At 37.7% G+C, this 11,902-nt stretch overlaps 1 protein-coding gene across 1 annotated transcript in view; it reads left to right on the top strand.

Annotated features, from left to right (window-relative positions):
- Positions 1 to 6,407: 6,407 nt before the first annotated feature.
- Positions 6,408 to 11,902, top strand: part of LOC110440429 (putative tyrosinase-like protein tyr-1) — a 34,930-nt gene continuing 29,435 nt past the window's right edge. The window contains exon 1 of the mRNA XM_021483508.1: positions 6,408 to 6,577. The gene's annotated coding sequence lies outside the window, so the exon portion shown is untranslated. The remainder of the gene's footprint in view (positions 6,578 to 11,902) is intronic.

The raw sequence follows: 11,902 nt of genomic DNA, 5'->3' as shown, positions 1-11,902 counted from the left end.
GAGCAACACTGATTTCAACAGAAACACACACAAAACATCCGGCACTCTGTAAAATAATCACCGCTAACAGACCACGATACCACCCAATATCACATCGGCAATAGGGACAATATCACATCGGCAATAGGGATAATATCACATCGGCAATAGGGACAATATCACATAGTCAATAGGGACAATATCACATCGTCAATAGGGACAATATCACATCGGCAATAGGGACACTATCACATCGGCAATAGGGACAATATCACATCGTCAATAGGTACAATATCACATCGGCAATAGGGACAATATCACTTCGGCAATAGGGACAATATCACATCGTCAATAGGTACAATATCACATCGGCAATAGGGACAATATCACATAGTCAATAGGGACAATATCACATCGTCAATAGGGACAATATCCCATCGTCAATAGGGACAATATCACATCGTCAATAGGGACAATATCCCATCGTCAATAGGGACAATATCACATCGTCAATAGGGACAATATCACATCGTCAATAGGGACAATATCCCATCGTCAATAGGGACAATATCACATCGTCAATAGGGACAATATCCCATCGTCAATAGGGACAATATCACATCGTCAATAGGGACAATATCCCATCGTCAATAGGGACAATATCACATCGTCAATAGGGACAATATCACATCGTCAATAGGGACAATATCCCATCGTCAATAGGGACAATATCACATCGTCAATAGGGACAATATCAAATCGGCAATAGGGACAATATCACATCGGCAATAGGGATAATATCACATCGGCAATAGGGACAATATCACATCGTAAATAGGGACAATATCACATCGACAATAGGGACAATATCACATCGGCAATAGGGACAATACACATCGGCAATAGGGACAATATCACATCGGCAAAAGGGACAATATCACATCGTCAATAGGGACAATATCCCATCGTCAATAGGGACAATATCACATCGTCAATAGGGACAATATCCCATCGTCAATAGGGACAATATCACATCGTCAATAGGGACAATATCACATCGGCAATAGGGACAATATCACATCGGCAATAGGGACAATATAAAAACTAAACAAATCAAAGAAGCCATTAAAATCAGGGACACTGAAAACGTGAACAGAACCAATGGAACACCAGCCAAGTCATCTGTACATTGTATCACCCACGGGTGAGAGGAGTAGAACCACACCCAACCGGTAACCTACGAGGGGCATTCAATGCATTCTGGGAACCAAACAGCTTCCGTACGAACAGCCAATACAATAGTTTAGCGCAGTGACAGACTACAAAAGCATTTAAAGAACAATGCTCGTGCAAAATGTCGACATCATCCGACAAGAATTGAACAAGTTATTAATTGTGGAATGGTTTGCACTCGTGACTAGTGGCTACAATTCAATTGTGGCTAAATCTGCAATACGCTCCTACATCAAACAACGGTGTGCTTTACAGACAACGCAAAAACAGATACATGCCGAGTTGTGCAGCATAAAAGGCATCACATTTAGAACTGTTTGTCTCAAAGGAGAATATTGCTGCTGTGAAAGCATTAGTTAAGGACGATTGTCGTCATACTGTTTCTGATATAAGGACGATTGTCGTCATACTGTTTCTGATATAAGGACGATTGTCGTCATACTGTTTCTGATATTAGGACGATGGTCGTTATACTGTTTTTGATATAAGGACGATTGTCGTTATACTGTTTCTGATATAAGGACGATTGTCGTTATCCTGTTTCTGATATAAGGACGATTGTCGTTATACTGTTTCTGATATAAGGACGATTGTCGTTAATATGTTTCTGATATACGGACGATTGTCGTTATACTGTTTCTGATATACGGACGATTGTCGTTATACTGTTTCTGCTATAAGGACGATTGTCGTTATACTGTTTCTGATATAAGGACAATTGTCGTTATACTGTTTCTGATATAAGGACGATTGTCGTTATTCTGTTTCTGATATAAGGACGATTGTCGTTCTACTGTTTTTGATATAAGGACGATTGTCGCTATACTGTTTCTGATATAAGGACGATTTTCGTAATCCTGTTTCTGATAGAAGGACGATTGTCGTTATACTGTTTCTGTTATAAGGACAATTGTCGTTATACTGTTTCTGATATAAGTACGATTGTCGTTATACTGTTTCTGAGATAAGGACGATTGTCGTTATCCTGTTTCTGATAGAAGGACGATTGTCGTTATACTGTTTCTTATCTAAGGACGATTGTCGTTATCTTGTTTTTGATATAAGGACGATTGTCGTTATACTGTCTCTGATATAAGGACGATTGTCGTTATTCTGTTTCTGATATAAGGACGATTGTCGTTATACTGTTTCTGATATAAGGACGATTGTCGTTATACCGTTTTTGATATAGCTCATATGGTTGGCATTTCAGAAGGCAATACACATAGTGCTTGAAATCCCTGACGTTTAAATAGAGGTTACACAACGAGTGGTTGTTGAATATGGTATTTATTTCACTCGAGTTAGTTAAGTTTCAAAAGTTACAAAAGACACGAGCTTTAGCGAGTGTCTTTCTGTAACTTTTGAAGATTAACTAACGAGAGTGAAATAAATACCATACTCAACAACCACGTGTCGTGTGATCTGTTTCTACCACAATCTCAGTCGGAAACAGCTGGAGTATTTCCTGATTGTCTAGGCTGGCGTAGTGATATGACCCATATGTAAAAAGTTGCTCATTAATATTCAAAAATGTTGTTGTTTTTTTTACAAATTTAATAATTTTAAAAATCAATGTTTCAGCAACAACTTCGTGAAAAAAATAAAATAGATGAACGACTTTAAATATTGAGAGTATGCAATATTGCATTAATTAATATAAATTTACCACGGACTATATTCGCGTAAGCATATCGTACGAAGTCTGTCTCCCGCCAAGTGATGAAGACGAACTAATCGCTGTCAATTTCCAAAACCATAGGATTGGACGTTTCTTCGTGAGGTTCTATGGTTGACGTTTATAGTGAGAGTTCCGCCATAGACAAGCCCTCCGCATATTGATAACGGGACATGGGGGAGAACGAAATAGTTTCCTTCACTGTTACAGATCTTGTTTGGGTTTCACAGAGACAAAGGCCCTATATATTAAGTCTCTGGGTTTCTCGACCTGGACATGCGACGGTATGGCGTCGAAACGATATCTAGCGTCTGTAGCAATTTTGCCTGAAACTAGCGATCAAACTTCTTTTGGTATTGCATTATTAACCCCATTTTCCCATCGCATAACCTCACAAAAGTCACCAACATTTGCCGGATGTTGACAGCAGACGACGTAAACAAAACAGCACGCGGCAAAAAGCGCTTGAAAAAATTCGTCGGGTCAAGGTTCATCTTCTCGACCAATCAAAACTACGGAAGGTCATATACCACGTGTGGTGTACATGTTTATACAATGATCTGAGAGTGGAACAACACAGCGTATTGTGGTAGAAATTGAGCTAAATATTGATAAAGTACGCTACCTATCTGAGTTACTTACAGGTGAGGACTTGGGTCTATTACTTTGAGCCCCAGAGGCGCATTAATAACAAGCAATGGTTGTCGAGAAATCATGAAAGGCCAGTGATTGCAAAATGTATAAAAAACGCCAAGAAAGTTTTGTATGCCATTGTTTAAGCAATTATAGTGGGCCTGTGGTTCAGATACCGTGCAAGGAAGGGAAAACTGTCACTGCCACATTTTACAGAGACAAAGCACTGAAGCCTGTCAAAAGCTCTACATGAAAAAGTGTCCAAGTAAAGGGTTGAGTGACATCCAGCTAATTCCCGAAAATTTAGCCATATCAATCGGGTAACTGTATCACATCGACAAATATATACCTGAACGACATTCAGAAATCATAACATATCATTTTTTTTTTTTTTATATAAAATGTATATTAATATATATCGAAATCCATTAAATATCCTCTTCTGATTACATTTTTAACTGTGAAATATAAAACATATGATAAAATCTAAGTGAAGACATACGAAATATGTGATGATATAAGGTCCAGGATCGATTTGATATTGACCAATCAAAATGGTAATTTCTTTTAACTGCGGCAGATTTTCAATCTAGCTGCTGACGAAGTTACCGTAGAATAAGTACACACAGTTATTAACATGTTTACGTTTCTGGTTTTATTTCGAACATTAGAATTACGTTGACATTCAAAATGGAGCACAGCCTTGTTGTCAAGGTAACGCCATTAGAACCCGACGTCAAATATAACGCCTAATTCCAGCACTTTTTTATGCAGCAATACTTTCGTCATTTTACTTTAAAAATGTAATAAATAGAAAGTTTAATAGATCCCCGTTAATACCATACAGATATATATATATCCACCACGAGTATGACAGATTCCCGATATTTTTCAAGAGTGCTAATATAGGCACGATTAAAAGTATCGGTATAGTATGCTCTACGGGAAACCATCAAATATCCTCTATTTAATCTTAATGAATAAAAATAACTTATCAGACCGACACTATATCCTCGTTTGTGCCCCGACTTCGTTGTCCAGGAAGAGAGCTCTTCCTCAGCAGTTTTGTACAGTGTAATATCCTCACGGAAATGATTGAGCCAATCATGTGTCAGGTGGGCGGAGCTTGTACAGACCTGGCCTCTCCCAAATGTGCAATATATCCCTCAAGTCCATACTTTAACTGTATATTAGTCTATCTTCAGGTTAGCGATTTAAAATCAGTCACTCTGCTGTTCTTATTTATTGATTAGCACAAACATATGTTACCAGATCTATGTTACCAGATCTATGTTACCATATATTACCAGATCTATGTAACCAGATCTATTTTACCATATGTTACCAGATCTATGTTACCAGATCTATGACGTAAAACATCAACGTTTTAACAGAAAGTCAGCGAGGGAACATTCGTATGGGCATTGCGGATCTTCCTTGGTTGTATAATATCATCCGGAAACATGGCCCGGATATGTTTTGTCGTGTACAGTTTGTCTTAGTGCCTAACGACTTGTAAACTTGTATGGCAGTTACGGAGTGTTTATCACGTAACACGTAAGAACAGAGGCCTATACAAGCCTACCGAGAACATGTCTAACGGCTCTCTAGCACCACACCGCACTGTTCCTAACGATTTCTCCCTTAAAGGGTCTTAACTCTGCCCAAAACGAGTCGAGACACTTTTCGATTTTACTTCTTATTTTTCTCTTGTACTACAAGCTTGCACTAGAATGAAAACTTAAAACGCGTCATTTAAGAAGCCAGTAGTAGTTAGGAGACTCCTGACCGGTCACTCCTACTATATAAATTGATAGGTCCCACTAACCTAACTCTGATGTCCGCCGTTACAATATATCTAGTATCATTAGCTGTTACTAATAACCTTAAGGATTAAGGATTACGACCATCTCTTGTTTGGGAGTCTGTTCATCTAGTGTTGATGATGTGATAAACATATCACAATTATACACCAGAAGTGTGTAAAAGGCAAAATGATAATGAATGAAATTCAAACAGCAAAATATTAAACAAGCCCGGTCACCGAGAAAAGCATAAAATGTATACGTAACCGTGTAGATATCCAGACATCCGGGTATTTATCTAGGTCACTGTGTAAATGACTAGCTATCCAGGCATCCGGGTATTTATCTTGGTATCTGTGTAAATACCTAGTTATCCAGGCATCCGGGTATGTATCTTGGTATCTGTGTAAATCCCTAGCTATCCAGGCATCCGGGTATCTATCTTGGTATCTGTGTCAATGCCTAGCTATCCAGGCATCCGGGTATCTATCTAGATATATGTGTAAATACCCAGCTATCCTTTTAGATATCCAGACATCCGGGTATTTATCTAGGTCTCTGTGTAAATGCCTAGCTATCCGTTTAGATATCCGGGTAATTAACTTGGTATCTGTGAGGACCTGTAGATTCGTTTATCCGTTTAGATATACATTTTTTCGATAGTGTCCCGATAGGATCCCTTTATGATCTAGATGTCTTTATATCCGTTTATCCAATGTTGGATAAAAAAAAAATGACAAACAAGCCAAATTTTACTTATTTTATTTTAAATGCACGTACAGAGATAAGAAATTGTTAAACATACTTATATTCTTGAAAAATAGAAAAAGGATTTTGTGTAATCTTTCCCATACATACATCATGGATGGTTGAGGCGTAACATCGTAGGGATCGGAGACGGCACCTTTGTATGTATAAACAAATCTTTCTTCTGCTGTCGTTCGCATATTACATCTGTCTATAAATCACGTATAGAGACCGTTACCTGTAGACCTACTGACATCTCTCAAGGTAAAAACGACATGTCTCCGACCCATCAGCGCAGGTAAGACTACAGGTAAACCACACGTTCTCTGGTCTTTCTGTCGAGCGGGCCACAAAGGAAGGCGCACAACAGGAGTGAAGACATGTCGGATATAGGATAATATAACACAACGCAAAGAAAAAACAGGTTTCAACAGTTTTCCCAGGACAATTTCCAAATTTGAGAGACTTAATTGGAGGATTGTATTGACCTTTCATCAAACAGGTAGGTGTTGATATCAGGCTATAGTCTTTTTGTATCGTACTGAGTGACGAATTACAAGAATATTAATGAATTTATCGAAATAAATAAGATCATTTACATAAAAATTGGCAAATTAAACTTGATAGGCAAAAGGTAAACTTGTTACAGACATCGTCTTCTCCTTGTATTGACACAGTCATTCCTAGGACTAGGTAAAAACTCAGTCTGTTTTTGTGGTGTCGCCTAGTGTTAACTAATTACCTTTCTGTATATTTAATATGTATTGTCATATGGCGAACTGTGCCAGGATATTTTATACAATGTATTTTGTTGCTCAAATATGCCACTCAAGCAAATAGCATAATATAGCTGACACCCCACTTAATAATACTCTCCTCAAGCATTGTGACAAGGGCCAGCAGGTACTTATCCCTGACTTCCGATAGCACCGTAATACGTATTGATCACTATCTGTCTCCCGTTTATAATGACGAGTAGAGAAACAATCTCAAGTAAAGGGGGGAATTACTAGTGTTGTTTGTTGTTGTATATTAGACAACACATGCGTACTATGTAAATTATATTCCTGTTTATATACACTGCGCAGTCCGTCCCTTTGTCACGTAACTTACCATGTTCATTCATCCAATTGTATACAAATTAATCCCTGAATCTACAATCCAAAAAAATGAATTTCAATTTCAATTTGTTCATCATTTTAAAATAAAAATAAACCTTAAACGATCGTGTTAAAGGATTTCATTCATTTGTTTTCAAAACATATTTTGCATTATGTTGGAAAATATGTATGGATATTTTACATATAATTAGGATAGGGTCGATCTTAACAGACAACACTCGTATGTCTACTGTTTAGTACTTTGCTATGTCTTAGTTATTAGCATTTTTGGCCCTATAACACAAATACTAAATAAACACTGTCTCGCCTTATAAAACAGGTATCAGGATTGTCTGACCTAATAACACAGGTATCAGCATTGTTTGGCCCTATAACACAGGTATCAACATTGTTCGGTCATATAACACAGGTATCAACATTGCTTGGCCCTATAACACAGGTATCAACAGTGTACGGTCATATAACACAGGTATCAACACTGGTTGGTCATATAACACAGGTATCAGGATTGTTTGGTCCTTTAACAAATGTATCAGCATTGGTTGGCCATATAACAGAGGTATCACCATTGGTTGGTCTTATGACACAGGTATCACCATTGTTCGGTCCTATAACACAGGTATCAACATTGTTCGGTCCTATAACACAGGTATCAACATTGTTCGGTCCTATAACACAGTTATCAGCGTTATTTGGCCCTAAAACATACAGGTATCAGCGTTATTTGGCCCTAAAACATACAGGTATCAGCGTTTTTTGGCCCTTAAACATACAGGTATCAGCGTTTTTCAGTAGCCACTTTTTTTTCAAAATAACTATATCAATACATTTATAATTTTCGGGTTCACTGAATTCCAATAATGCAATAACAAATATCAAATTCGAAGTGTCATGATACAATTTGAATGATAAGTTTACATTTGTTCTTATTTTATACAAAGCCATACATTTATAAACCTCTCCTTGTGCCGAATAAGAATTATTACTCATAGCCTGACAAAAGGAGAAAGTTTTCCTTATATATAATATTGATGATTGATCCCGTATGAATCAAAAGCTTCTCATGGAATTAAGTTTTCTTAACTTAGCTTATTTTTAAAACGATTAATCATTTGATCGTAATGAGTCAGTACTGCTTAAGTAAGAGACGGAAATATCTGCCGTTAGATGTGCCGTTAATGTTCTATATATATATCTCATATTTATATAGTCCCCGTGTTCACTGTCATGTTGTACAAAAGAGAATATGTGCAGACCATCAATATATTGCCCGAGGGGTTCCAAGTATACAACGTCAACACCTGTGACCCTTCTAATCGGAACATCTCTGTTCATTATATTCAAATGAGAAACATGACATTTGACATTGTCGCAAATGTGTTTCCTGTAACATACGAATAGAAAATGTCAGGGTGGTAATGGGTTCATACCTTGTCTATAAAGTCAGCAAACCGGTTTTACAATGAGTGGTAATCTTTGTAGCAAGTATAACTGTTATACAATGTGCGTTAACTTTTGTAGCCAGTGTAACTGTTTATGTATCCAGTGTAACTGTTTATGTATCCAGTGTAACTGTTTATGTAGCCAGTGTATACGTAACTGTTTATGTAGCCAGTGTAACTGTTTATGTAGCCAGTGTAACGGTTTATGTAGCCAGTGTAACTGTTATACAATGTGCGTTAACTTTTCAGTTACATTCAGTAAATTATGTAGCCAGTGTATACGTAGCTGTTTATGTAGCCAGTGTAACTGGTATATAATGAGCGTTAACTTGTGTAGCCAGTGTAACTGTTTGTGTTGTCAGTGTAACTGTTTATGTAGCCAGTGTAACTGTTTATGTAGCCAGTGTAACTGTTTATGTATCCAGTGTAACTGTTTATGTAGCCAGTGTAACTGGTATATAATGAGCGTTAACTTGTGTAGCCAGTGTAACTGTTTATGTAGCCAGTGTAACTGTTTATGTAGCCAGTGTAACTGTTTATGTAGCCAGTGTAACTGTTTATGTAGCCAGTGTAACTGTTTATGTAGCCAGTGTAACTGTTATACAATGTGCGTTAACTTTTGTAGCCAGTGTAACTGTTTATGTAGCCAGTGTAACTGTTTATGTAGCCAGTGTAACTGTTTATGTAGCCAGTGTAACTGTTATATAATGAGCGTTAACTTGTGTAGCCAGTGTAACTGTTTATGTAGCCAGTGTAACTGTTTATGTAGCCAGTGTAACTGTTTATGTAGCCAGTGTAACTGTTTATGTAGCCAGTGTAACTGGTATGTAATGAGCGTTAACTTGTGTAGCCAGTGTAACTGTTTATGTAGCCAGTGTAACTGTTATATAATGAGCGTTAACTTGTGTAGCCAGTGTAACTGTTTGTGTTGTCAGTGTAACTGTTTGTGTAACTATAACTAGTGTAACGGTTAATGGTTCACTATTTAATTGTTTTTGAAATCAAAGTTAATTGTATTCTGTTGTCGGTAATCACTAGTTTCATTAATTTGTATACCACTACTACAATATATTTACATACAGCCGGCGTTTAAATTGTTTTTAATACTACATTGTGAAATGTTAGGTGATATCAAAATTATACTGCTATAATCTAAATCTAAGTGGTTGGGCAGGTGAATCCATACTTGTTCACGCCTGAGCGGGGAATCGAACTCCGGTCGCCTTAGTGAAAGGCGAGTGCGTTATCCACGTGCACTGCGCCACCCGATAACCCATGATTTTACTGATAAAATTGATGTTTTATATATAGTAAAAGTAATTCCGTTTTATCTCATTTTCGTTCACAAACACATTTTCAGGTAGGAAATAGGAATGGTGTGTTCATGTAGTGGACGGCCCAGTGATGGCACTAAATATAGTTAATTTGAAATGGACCAGAAATATATATTTTCTGGTTGATAAATCACAGTACTCGAAAGCATGTGACACAAATCCATCTAATACAAAATTAGATATTCTCTTTTTTCACTTCCCATTCTTATAAAAGATTAATAGGATGCAAGCGCGTGAGAATACACAGCTACTATGATGCGGCAAAACCAAAATTTTCTGCAGGTATCCAGTTACATTCAGTAAATTTCACGTTTTGTCAAATCAAGACATTGGTTATAATCATTGGTTATATATTACCTGGCGATATAGTATTATAATTTATATCCAGATCTGTTACCTGGAGATAGCGTGTTATAATTTATATCCAGATCTGTTACCTGGCGATAGAGTGTTATAATGTATATCCAGATCTGTTACCTGGCGATACAGTATTATAATTTATATCCAGACTTGTCACATGACATATGTTAACGTCAGTCAGTGACTGTTAGAACCTACTCGTGATTAAGTTAGACCAGTGATCACTGTCCATACCATCCTACCTGTGACCACTGTCTATACCATCCTACCAGTGACCACTGTCCATACCATCCTACCAGTGATCACTGTCCATAACATCAGACACGTCGAGTGTTGCTGACAATTAATGTCTTGGCTCATCAAACGACAAAGACGTACACCCCTATTCTGGGAACGACATTCATTAACACCAGGTGTATCACATACCAAGCTCGGACATTGTATAGCAAGCAGTACAGGGCACGCGTTACCGCAGAGATATAGTCAACTGGGTTGGGTGTCAATCATATATTGTTGTACATTTTAGACCATGCTTGTATGTATGTATTCTAAGCAAAATTGACATGTGACACTTTAATAAAATAATTTGTATTGTATTGTGTATTGTACTATCCACTCTTAATCATATAACAGGGAGAGGTGTCCAAAACATTTGATGACCTGCAGGTAAATCAGTTGTCTGGAGTGTTTGAAGGTTCCGGTTCAAGTCCCAGTCTGATTGTAACTGGCGTTATATGGTAGAAAAACCGAATAAGTCGTGGCAGAATGGTTAAACAACAGTAATATTGTTAGCAGAATATTGGGAGGTAAATACTGGAGACAAGGGACCAGTCTATGTCAGTGTATATCAGGCTTGACTTGATTTCATCAAACATGATGTAAAGCGTTTTCTTGTTGGGAGGAAAAATAGGTATGTCAGTTTTCTCTTAACTGATTCTCTTAACCTCTCGGACTAGTGTGCAACTATGTCGGTACTATTTGCTCCGTTCCTATAGGGTAACTATGTCGGTACGATTTGCTCCGTTCCAATAGGGTAACGATGTCGGTACTATTTGCTCCGTTCCTATAGGGTAACGGTATCCGGGTGCTTCAATTCCTTGTAGGGTGTTTGGAAGTCCAACACAGACGATGTGTATATACAATTATTTATCTTATAAGGAAAGGGCGTTAATAATGTTCATGTAACTTGTGCCCAATCCTCTTGCATTTTTGTGGCAATAAAATATGTTTAAACAAACAAACGATGACAGGGCCCAGCATATGTAGGTGTTGGTGTACGGCTGTACATGTTTAACTTTAAGTTCGGCTACAGACGGCGACTGTGCGACTGAGCCTTATATCTCAGTAACTGTAAGTTCGGCTACAGACAGCGACTGTGCTACTGAGCCTTATATCACAGTAACTGTAAGTTCGGCTACAGACGGCGACTGTGCGACTGAGCCTTATATCTCAGTAACTGTAAATTCGGCTACAGACGGCGACTGTGAGACTGAGCCTTATATCTCAGTAACTGTAAGTTCGGCTACAGACAGCGACTGTGCTACTGAGCCTTATATCACAGTAACTGTAA

Source organism: Mizuhopecten yessoensis, unplaced genomic scaffold (genome assembly GCF_002113885.1).
Source record: "Mizuhopecten yessoensis strain PY_sf001 unplaced genomic scaffold, ASM211388v2 scaffold1751, whole genome shotgun sequence".
NCBI lineage: Eukaryota > Metazoa > Mollusca > Bivalvia > Pectinida > Pectinidae > Mizuhopecten > Mizuhopecten yessoensis.
Note: the sequence above shows the minus strand (reverse complement) of the source record. Positions and strands in the feature narration are given on the sequence as shown.